We start from the raw sequence: 11,411 nt of genomic DNA on the forward strand, positions 1-11,411 counted from the left end.
AATTTTGCGCGAAATTCAAAACAAACAAACACTATAACTCTTGTTTTTGTTCAAGGCACTTTCATGCTTTATTAGTATTTCAGATCTTTCTATTTCATTGTAGATAAACTCGCCATAGCTGATTTTATATTTAACTGATCTCTAATTCATCTTATAAATTCACTATAGTTTCAATGGAATTTAACATATTCATAAACGTTCTTAAGTTGAAAACTTCCTTAATTCCTGCTAAGCTTGATACATTACTCGCTGTTCTTAAAATTAAAATGTGCCAATTTCTGTTTAGTTTAACTAATTTCTGAGTGCTTAAGTCTAAATGACCCTGATAATTACCGCCAGGTTTATTGTCTGTTCTTATCGTGTCAGGTTCAATATATCCGTAATTTCTGCCAAGTGTAGCTTCTACATTCCGTTACATTTAATATACTCCTAAAATTTGTTAATTTGAACACGCCCTTAATTATTGTTAAGTTTGACTCAATGTTATTTGTCTTAAGTATTATTCGCGATTAATTCCTGTTGATTATGTGCCGTAACTTCTTCGAAATTTAAAATCCCTCTAAATATATTTTTCTTAGTTTAAAAGATTCCAATTTTCGCAAAATTCGACTCGTCATAACCCCATTATTTCTATTCCATATTTGGAAGACTAGTATAAATAGAATGTTTGTTTCGACAACCCTATACTTTTTCCCCCACTGCATTCTGGCCACTGCAGACACTCGAACCACGGATTTTTCTTATTATAACTCCGTAAACTGAGTGCTGCCCTGCTGGGAGACATACGTGATAAGAGTCATAAAGTGTGGGTATTGTATGCTTTATAGAATTCTTTGTTATTTCTGAGAAAAAAAATCAATATTCATTTAATTCCTTGTATTTAAAAGTAATCATACGACGCTAACTGTTGAGTCGGCAGTGTCAATTTCAAATTATGATGTGTATGATTGTTCAAAAACTACGTATTAAAATAAACTTAAAATACATGAATGGTGCTGCCATCTAGTAGCAGTTAGTGGTAGCTATGATATTATAATATAGCATTATGCATAATATAATATTATGCTTTTCTGGCATAACTTAGAATTGTATACTTGCTTAAATTTCGAAACATTTAGAAAGAAACAATAGACAATATTGGTGATTTCCAATAATTATTATATGCATACAAACAAGCGAGTATGAAACTAATTGAATCTTATACAATTATGCAAACTAAGTTACCATACAAAAGCAGAAATTGTTGCATGTTATGACTAACTTGGAACATTAAACTCAATAAGAACAATTTGTTGAAATAATTTGTAAAGATTGTTTCACATTGGAATTTTATGTAATTTTGTTTTATTCATTAGAGTAAAATGTCCCTTCACATTGTATGTCAAGAACGTTTGTGAATTTTTTGTTGAAAGCTAACAAGCATGTTTTAGGAAAAGAAAAAAAAAGTTGAATTGATTTTGTCGTGTATGAACCATATATATTATCTCTATGAAGTTTAAAAATTATTCAACTACTTCTATTCTGGTACTGAATAAGTTTCACTGTTTCTATAATTTTTACCTTACTGGATCAGGATCAACGTCCCTATTAACCTCACCTTACTGAATAAGTTTCACTGTTTCTATTATTTTTACCTTACTGGATCAGGATCAACGTCCCTATTAACCTCACCTTACTGAATAAGTTTCACTGTTTCTATTATTTTTACCTTATGGATCAGGATCAACGTCCCCATGAATTTCAGCTTACTGGATCAGGCTCAGGGTCCCTATGAAGTCCACCATACTAGATCAATTTCAGCTTCTCTATGTTTCTTTTCCCTAGGCAGATTTGCTTTGATATCTTTATGGTTGTATATATATTGTTCTAAGTCAGTTTCGATATATCTTTAACTTTCTCTTGACTAAATTACACTAAATGTTTTTCTTGCAGCGTAGTGCCCAATGTATTTATGATATTTTCTTACTTATCAGGACCAGTTTTTATAATATGTTACCTTTACTGCAACAGGATCAATGCACCAGGACAACATATTATAGTAACTGATCCTGAAGTAATATGGTAAAATATTATAGTAATCAGAATCAGTTATTTTTGTGTGTTCTCCTTACTGCTTCAGAATCAATTATTATAATTTGTTCTCCTTACTGCATTAGGAATAGTTATTATACTATATTTTCCTTACTGCATCAGAATCATTTACTATACTATGTTATCCTTACTGTTTCAGAATCAATTATTATAATGTGTTCTCTTAATTGCATCAGAATAAGTTAGTATACTACAGTTTTGGACAAAATGTTTGCGTATAAGTTCATTATTATTAAGGTGGAATATAAATACACTTAATGCTGTCAAACTGAGAAATGCATATTATATTAAACATCTACATATGTAATTTGTAAAATGAGCAAACAATTTTATCAGACACCTGTAGGAGGATGTGTAATTCAGCATTTCACCTATCACAACAAAACCTTATATAATTACAAAATATAACATCAAGTTATTATAAAGAGCGTCGGTAACCTTATATCAGTTTATGTTAAACATTCAATATTTGGTTGGTCCTCCTCGTACTCTAATAACCCCCGCAAGATCTGTGATGCCTGTAGGAGGCGTCATTGACGTTTCCCTGGAGGATATTAAGAGCAGTTTTTCCACCATGAGGAATAGCTGCCCAAACATGTACTGCACCACCTCCTGTGGGAAATATAGTCTTTCCTCATCTGTTCTCCAGGCATAGACGAACACGAATCCTATCATAAGCTTTAACAAGCTGGAAATAGGACTCATCTGAAAAGATAACATGTCGCCAGTGTCCTAACTGTAAATTGGCATGCTGTGTTGCTCAAGTAACATTTCTGGGCAGTCGAACAATTTGACGCCCTATAACTTCTGGCACGTAACGAAGCATGACTCTACACCAAATACAGATAAATTGTCTGAAAAAACTGTAATATGTTTCGAAAAAGAGTTTGCCAAAAAACACACCCTTTTATACAAAACAGGTATTTATGTGTGTTTTGACAAACAAATGCTCAAAACAATTTGTACAAACCAGAATAACAACTTGTACATATTTGTCCGATACGCTACCTTATCTATTATTACTCAATAACTGCTCCATGCATGTAGACAGTAACATCAATATAGAGTAGTATGCAAATATTTTGGCCAAGACTGTGTGTTCTCCATAGTGAATCAGAACCAGTTACAATAATATGTCCTTACTGATTACTATACAATGTTATCCTTACTGCTTCAGGATCAGTTACTATAATATATGCTTCTTAGAGTGCCAAGACCACTTACTATATATAATATGTTGTTCTTTTTACACCAGGACCATTTGCTGTTATATGTTCTCTTTACTGCATTAAGATCAGTTACGTCGATATATGCTTCTCAGTTCACCAGGATCACCTACCATATATATATATAACATGTTGCCCTTCTTGCATCAGGATCAGTTGCTATTATATGTTTTCTTTACTGCATCAAGATCAACTACTAAACTATTTTCTCCTTACTGCATCAGGATCAGTTACTTTACTATCTTATCATTAGTACATCAAAATCGGTTACAAAACTAGCTTTAATACAGAAATTTTCTTCATTTTAATTCCGGTTGGAGGTGTTTAATTTTGTCAAACTTTAATGGAAAGAGACGCTTTTTATGCTATGTATATAACACGCGCAGGAATGTTCATTCACATGAAATGTCGGAGCAACTTGAAACAATTTAAAATACGAAACGGCATCACCGGAAAACACATTTCTCAAATATTCATCGTGAATACTAAGCTCGAACTTTAGACAGGATAAAATACTATACAAGTAAAGGCAGAACCAGGCAACTTAGCACGTGAGAGAGAAAAATAGAAATCTTGAAACAGATGTGGATAAACGTTAGATCTCCATCAGTCTTCAACGGATCGATGCTATAAGCTGCCCTTTGATATTTCTCTATAACGCGTTCCTCTTATTCCCTTCTGTTACTATAAATAGCATCATTGCCTAGGAAAAGGAATGCTCGGGAAGGCATGCTCACTTAGACAAATAGACCAGACCTTAACACGGAAGACGAGAGAAAATAACGAATATTTTTTTTTAATAATTCTTCTGGTCATAGATATCTAAAACACGTGAATTGTGATACTTAATTTCTTCTTTTATAAAAGCCAATAAATCAAACCCGGCTCATATGTTTGGGTATTATATTATATTTCAGTTGGGTCGTATTTTCAAAGACAGTATTCTGGATTTAAACTGTTAATTATTTTGCAGCAATTGATTAAGCTCTTTACTGTTTTGTGGATTGTTATGGAACTGCAGGGTAAAAAAAAAGAGAATAATAATAATATTATTAATAATTCTGTTTTTATTTTTAATCCTGCTGATTGTAAGTGATTCCCACAACATAACATACCTACCTCGACGTTATCATTCAATAAATATCACGATACAAGAAATGTAATATATTTTAGTTTAAAAGTTCTTTCTGTTGCTTATACTTCAATCTGAACTGGAATCGTTATCAAAGGATTGAATAACACAAAAAATGTAGTAACTGTGGATCTTTCCAAATAAACGCAATGGTAATAATTGTGTGGATCTTCCTGAATAGACGTAATAATAATAATAATTATGGGTCTTCTCACATAGATGCAACAATAATACTAATAGTGCATAGTATTGTTGATCTTTGTTTCATAAAGACATATCTCTCTACCTTTCGGTATTTAGTGTACTAGAAAACCATAAATTTGTTCTAACAACCAACATCATCAGAGAATTTCGCGGAAATCTTCGGTTATGGGATTCGAGCGCCCTAACCACTAGACCATATCAGTTAGTTATTCATTTAGGCATTTAATGAGATACTGTTTTAAAGATACAACTAGTTTAGATGAGATCGAGTTTAGTTAAAATGTATATTTTCAAAACGTGATTTCTCTCTTTATTTTTATGAACACCATGAAAATATAGAATAATTTATTCTACGTTCTTTTGTAATTGGGGGGCTGTCCTATTATTTTAAAAAAATATTAACTATAATTTACCAGAAAATAATAACTCGAGCAACCTTTTAGCTCTATAGCTTTTACTATTTTATCATGACTGTATTAATGAATTTTGTGTTCAAATTCTATGTTTAGGAAAGCGAGAGTACTGCTTTCCGGTTTAGTTAAAATGCGTGCAGTTTGTTTTTTATTAAAACTTTTTTAACCGCGACTTTCGTAGACAATGCATCAACAAAATCAGCTAAGTCAATATTGTTTCGATCCTTTATTACACAGCTCCAGAGAAGTAAACAAAAGTAATTCTTTATCCAAGATCCTAAACATGTTTTTTTCGTTATTTTCATTTTTTTTTTTGACGAAGCATGCTTGCTAGGTCTAGGAGTCAGAAACGCGCAGAACCTCAGCAAGACTTGCTCATAACGTCAGCACCGGGAGAGCAAGCTCCACCTACGCACTAGTTTCATTACGCTGATGTGAAACTAACAGTGTATAATTAACTGGCTAAAAATAATTCAGATCTTGAACCCGGCTTCAGGAAAGATAATTATTCATCTTACATTGCGTATATTTCTCCTTAAATTTTGATTCTTTCCATCGAGCAGGTGGGAATGATTTACAAACTATCTACTCACACCTAGACCATTGCTTTTTTACTTAACGATGAAATATGACTCATCTAAAGACCATTAGCTCTTCAACTGAACACTTGTTCTATGAAGATGAATCACAGCAAGTAGTTGCCTATTCGTATATGTTGCACTGCACGCGGCATGTTGGTGCTTGTAGAAACGGTTGGGTGCATGCATATTTTATTGTACAGTATTGCATATATGTATATATTTATATATGGTAGCGCCTACACCTATACGCACATTTATATTCACATATACGTGTATATAAAGTGAGATAAATGTGCTTGCAATATTGTTCCTATCCACATGCTAGTAAAAAAAATAAATGTGATTTGATTATTATATGGATATATAACTCATAGAAATTAATTTTTAGTGTTAACTAGTATGTCATTTAAAAGCCTGATTTGCTGGTCATCATTTCCTAATTGACATACTAACTGAAAGCCTGATTTGCTGGTCATCAGTTTGTAATCGATTACTAGTTAAAAGCCTGATTTGCAAGTCATCGGTTCCCAACTGATACACGGGTTTAAAGCTTGACTTTCTAGTCACCAGTTTCTAATTGATATATTGTTTAAAAGCCTGAACTGCCATTCATCAGTTCCTGATCTATATAATGTTTAATAGCCTAACTTACAAGTCATCAGTTCTATAAAATATATTACTAAGAACGAAAAAAAAGTACTAGCTGATAGATTGACCAACACACCAAAATTCTTAGTGAAATTCTTTCATTTTAGTGTTGGGTAAGAACATTCCATCAGATTTATCTTTACTTACTGGTCAGTCGTGTTTGTTAATAAGTCTATCTCGTACATAATGCTAATACGTATAATTACTATTCTCCTAGTTGTATTTTGACAGGTAAATTTGCTCTACATCGTAACTCGTGAAACTTTAAATAAAAAAAGATTAAAAGCTAACGTATGATATACTAAGGTTTATTTATTCACAATTGTAAACTCTTGCAGATGAGAAAATGAAAAGACGTAATATGCGAATACACCTCTTATTTGGATACCGCTAATCCATTTTACCGAAAACAACATATATTTATATGATATACACCTGTAACTAGTATCATGAAACACGGTTTCAGTTAGCAGTCGCTTAAGAAAAAGCATCTTAATAGAAAGTGGTAGTATAGAAAACTCACGGTTACTAATACGAATGTCGATGCAAAGCGGTACTCAATGCTATTGTAGACGCACCACAGTACTCATTGCTAGTGTAGACGCATCTTGGTACTACCTGTTATTGTAGACGTATCAAGGTGCTCATTGCTATTGTATATGTACCACGGTACTCATTGCTATTGTAGACGCATCTTGGTACTACCTGCTATTGTAGACGTATCAAGGTGCTTATTGCTATTGTATATTTACCACAGTACTCAATACTATTGTAGACGCATCATGGTACTCCCTGCTATTATAGACGCATCACAGTACTTAATGCTATTGTAGACGCACCACAGTACTTAATGCTATTGTAGACGCATCACGGTACTCGATGCTACCGTAGACACATAACGGTATTCTTTGTTAGTGTAGACGCATCACGGATCACGATAGTCAATACTAATATAGACGAATCACGGATCATAGTACTCATTGCTAATGTAGACACATCACGGTAATCAATGCTAATGTAGATGCATCATGGTATTCAGTATTAGTGTAGACGCATCACGGTACTCAATGCCAATGTAGATTCGTAACGATACTCAATACTAATATAGATGTATCACGGTTCATGATATTCACTGCCAATGTAGACTCATCACGGTACTCAATGCTAATGTCGATGCATCATGGCATTAAATGCTAATATAGATGCATCATGGTGTTCAGTGCTAATGTAGACGCATCATGGGCCACGATACTCAATGCCAATGTAGAGGCATCACGGTACTCAATGTTAATGGAGATGCATCATGGTGCTCAGTGCTAGTGTAAACGCATCGTGGTGTTCAGTGCTAACGTAGACACTCTCGCTAACGATGTTTATGGCAAGAAATTTTTTAACAAAAAAGCATCCCGGTAAGAAATATTAAAGTAACCAATATTATGGTAAGAAATCCTATCTTTTCTTTCTGTTCCCGATAACAAACACTAAGAAAACAAGAGGGAATCCTCAATAGCCACGGCACTTGAAATTCTTTTAGGCGGGATTAGAGTAAGTTAATCCATGATACCTTTATTTTCATTTTTATTACCTATATTTTTGTACGCCAGCAATACCAAGTGTGAAGCGCGCATATACCCGATTCGAGTTGATTACTCATCAGGATCTCTACCAGACTATCCTAAAGTTGAAATATTTTTAAGCACGATTAGAGTAAATTAATCTATGAGACCTTGGGCGTGGTCAAATACATCAATTAAAAGGGTTTTACCTCCTGAGTCCAAAAACTGTAATTAGATCTCAAATCGGTGAAGAGATGACAGAACTATGAGCTAAAGTTTGTACTTGAAAAAAAAAAAAAAATCTCAGCCATTCTATGAACCGCTATACCGCGGCTAAAAACAACACCGCAACACATAGTTTAACAAGACATTTTGTCATAACAAGGTTTGAGTCTATGAAGGTGATCTTTACGTTGCTTCAAAACTTTAAAAACTGTAGCAATAATTTTCACACTGAAATGTTGTAAAAAAATATAATACAGGTTGACCATCAATAGTCCGGCAATCAGTAATCCGGTACTAATTTCGGCTAGAAATTAGTGTACCTGTGCCTGTATTTCATTAAATTCTTCACTTGAATTTATTTGATAATTATCTTTTCTTTATTAATCAACTTGTACTGTTTATGGGATATTTTAATTTTAAGATGAGGTGGTTAGCTAGTGGGTTTGGTGTATTCTAACATAATAAATGGCTAATCCGGCACCCTCCAGGTCCCGATGATAGCGGATTAGTGATAGTCAACCTGTACTTCTCAGAAAGTTATACGCAACTCAGTAGCAAATTTCAAAGAGGATTACGAGTAAGGACCGTGCAAAGTAGTGAGAGAGCTAATGAATTAACTATGACATGAGCACTCTTGCAAGACTTCGGATCTGACAGTTGAGGTCAAAAGTTAGTGACATTTGCGTATATTTATGAGACAAATGTGTCATTCAGGTGCAATATTGGAACATGCCCTTTAGATATGCTTTGATATATATATATATATATTACCAGAACTGTACGGTCACTTTCTGGAGAAACAAATCGGTGCCATATTTTTTGCTTGTTTTACAAGTAGATAGAAACCCTTTTCCACTAGTTCCATTATACGCACGAGTTTAAAGTTCGCAGATATTGCGTTTATGATCTGTGCAATGTGTAAAACTGCACTGCTCGGTAATCTTTTAATCCTGATAGTGATTGGTGTTACAGCGTCACATGAACAACTACGTCATTGTTGTTTCCAAGTCTCACACTAAAGTTTAAGCAAAGGATTCCCATGAGAGCCTGAACCCACTTTGGATAAGTGCCGAGGGAGCAACAGGCACGTATACAGTAAACTCAAAGTTTTGAAAGTTTAAGGCTGGACATATGACAAAGGTTTATACATTGAAACAAATTTGTTTTGTCTGTTTGTCGTTAAGCACAAAGCTTCGCAATGAATTATCTGTGCGGTGCTCATCATGGGTATTGAAATCTAATATTTAGCATTATAAGTTTTCATACTTACCTCTGAGCCACCGGGGAGCTTAAAACAAATAGCATAATTAATTTATAAAACATGATCATACTTCCCTGATATCAGTATTTTACACTTTTATGTTTGAAAAGACATAAAAATAAATCTAACAAAGTTTCAGTTTCTGTGTTAACGAGACAGGCTAAATACAAAATATGGCATGCAACTTACCCTGTTTTTCTCTTTTTAAGGGTCACGTACACAAAATATTTCAATTGCACCATTTAGAGAAAATTTTTAGTCATTTTTAACGTTATTTCCTCGCATTATTTAAGAAAAACGCATAAAAACACAAAAAATTTTAGTATCAATTATTCGTTATACATAACTCAATAACCAGCTTAGTTTCTGTGGCAGTAAAAAAATCCCATGGCTTGATTTTTGTGTTTGAAAGGGAATACGTAATGCATATTAAAAAAAAAAGCTTGGAATTTTAAAGTGCGCTGTGCTTTTTAAATTTTCTTCAGTGAAATAGACACTATGGGATAGTTTTACTGTTCTGTTTTGGATTGAGGTACTACTTACCTATACGAAGTAGCCTTTCCTTTAGTCTGGAGCGTAGACACCGCGAAGATACAAAATTGCAGAACATAAGCCAAGTGTATTAGAAACTCAATATGTTAGATGCTAGGTAACTTAGAAACCTGGCAATGCATCAGAAATGACCTTTGTACGAATTCCAAACACTATGTATTAAAATTACAGACCATCGTACTTCGAGGCAGTGCTACACCAGGCTCACACAGGGAAAGTTAGAACGCAGCAAACAACTGTTGTTGAGCTCACATACGTGCGTGGGGAATCTACGTAAATGTCACCATAGCAACCGGGTGACTCGAATAGTCCGGAACGACTTACGCACACACCTCGCGATACATGTTATGCTTTGAAACTTTTAAATAAAAAATATCTCCAATGTCTTACCTTTGTCAACCAACATTTACAAAGTTCACCCGGAAACAATGCAGATGCTCGGACCCCTGTAGAGCGAATTGTTGACAACCAATCTGCTCACTATTAATGCTTGCTTAGCTATGTCGACTGCCTGATGCAGTAACGGTGAGGTCAGCCGAACCAAATTAAAACATGTCCACCAGAAAGGACAAAATAACAACCAATCCCTATTGCTACCGTCATGAATATATACAGTGGCTGTTAACTTAAATTGTTGCTTTTGTCCAAAGGTATCGCAGTGAAACAGAAGATATGCAGTAATGTTTAACCGGCAATAAACCACGGAAATGTTGTTTAAGGGAATTAGGTAGATTTTTATTTTTGCAATATCTTTTTTATACTAATGTTTCCAGATAGTCATATATTAAAGCGAGTCACATTTGTTGTCACGTTTTACGCCTGTAAAACGTGCTTCTCTTCTGAACATCAGAGACAAATAGAAATTGAAAGCTGTACTTTATAGCTTTAACAGACTGTTTTCTTACTTTATATTTTCTTTCTTTGTTATTTATTTATCCAATATATCGAGTAGGGTACATCAAGTGTGTGTATGTATATTAGCATTAACCCTACAGTAGAGTGAAACCTAGCTCACTGCTATGATATGCCGATATCATTAGATCAGGCTTAATCCTAAAACAACACATTCCAATGCCATTGAATATAGTTGAATAAATGGTTGAAAACCATTTTATATGTTCGACTCTGTGTGTTAGATTGTACTAAGTACGCGTAAAGAAGCGATTACTTTCTGGTAATCGGTTTATTACCTGACTTACCGTCCCAACGAACACAGTTCAAGTCTTTGTTTTTTACAATTCAGAAAACTGATTGTCAAAGACATCTATGTACATATATGAAAAAAGTGGATTTAATGGGAAATTATTTTAAAGTTTATTACACCTTAATTTTCATTAACTGGATCTTCCCTTATTCAAGATCTGTATATCTGTGTAAGAAACTGATCGTATTTATTGATAAACTAGCTGGAGTACCCGTCCTCTGGACGGAAGTTATGTAAATTCATGATTAATGAAGGTTATCGTAGGTTATTTAATTGTAAAAAACGCCCATAAAAACTGCAAAACACAAAATGTGAAAC

The 11,411-nt window shown here is 33.9% G+C and overlaps 2 protein-coding genes across 2 annotated transcripts in view; both read right to left on the reverse strand.

Moving 5' to 3' along the window:
* Positions 1 to 10,090, reverse strand: part of LOC106478313 (sprouty-related, EVH1 domain-containing protein 2-like) — a 179,959-nt gene extending 169,869 nt beyond the window's left edge. Inside the window, exon 1 of the mRNA XM_022381956.1 lies at positions 9,881 to 10,090. The gene's annotated coding sequence lies outside the window, so the exon portion shown is untranslated. The remainder of the gene's footprint in view (positions 1 to 9,880) is intronic.
* Positions 1 to 11,411, reverse strand: part of LOC111085061 (adhesive plaque matrix protein-like) — a 51,833-nt gene that overhangs the window by 9,014 nt on the left and 31,408 nt on the right. The window lies entirely within an intron of this gene.

This window comes from Limulus polyphemus, unplaced genomic scaffold, assembly GCF_000517525.1.
Source record: "Limulus polyphemus unplaced genomic scaffold, Limulus_polyphemus-2.1.2 Scaffold10, whole genome shotgun sequence".
In the NCBI taxonomy this organism is placed as follows: Eukaryota; Metazoa; Arthropoda; class Merostomata; order Xiphosura; family Limulidae; genus Limulus; species Limulus polyphemus.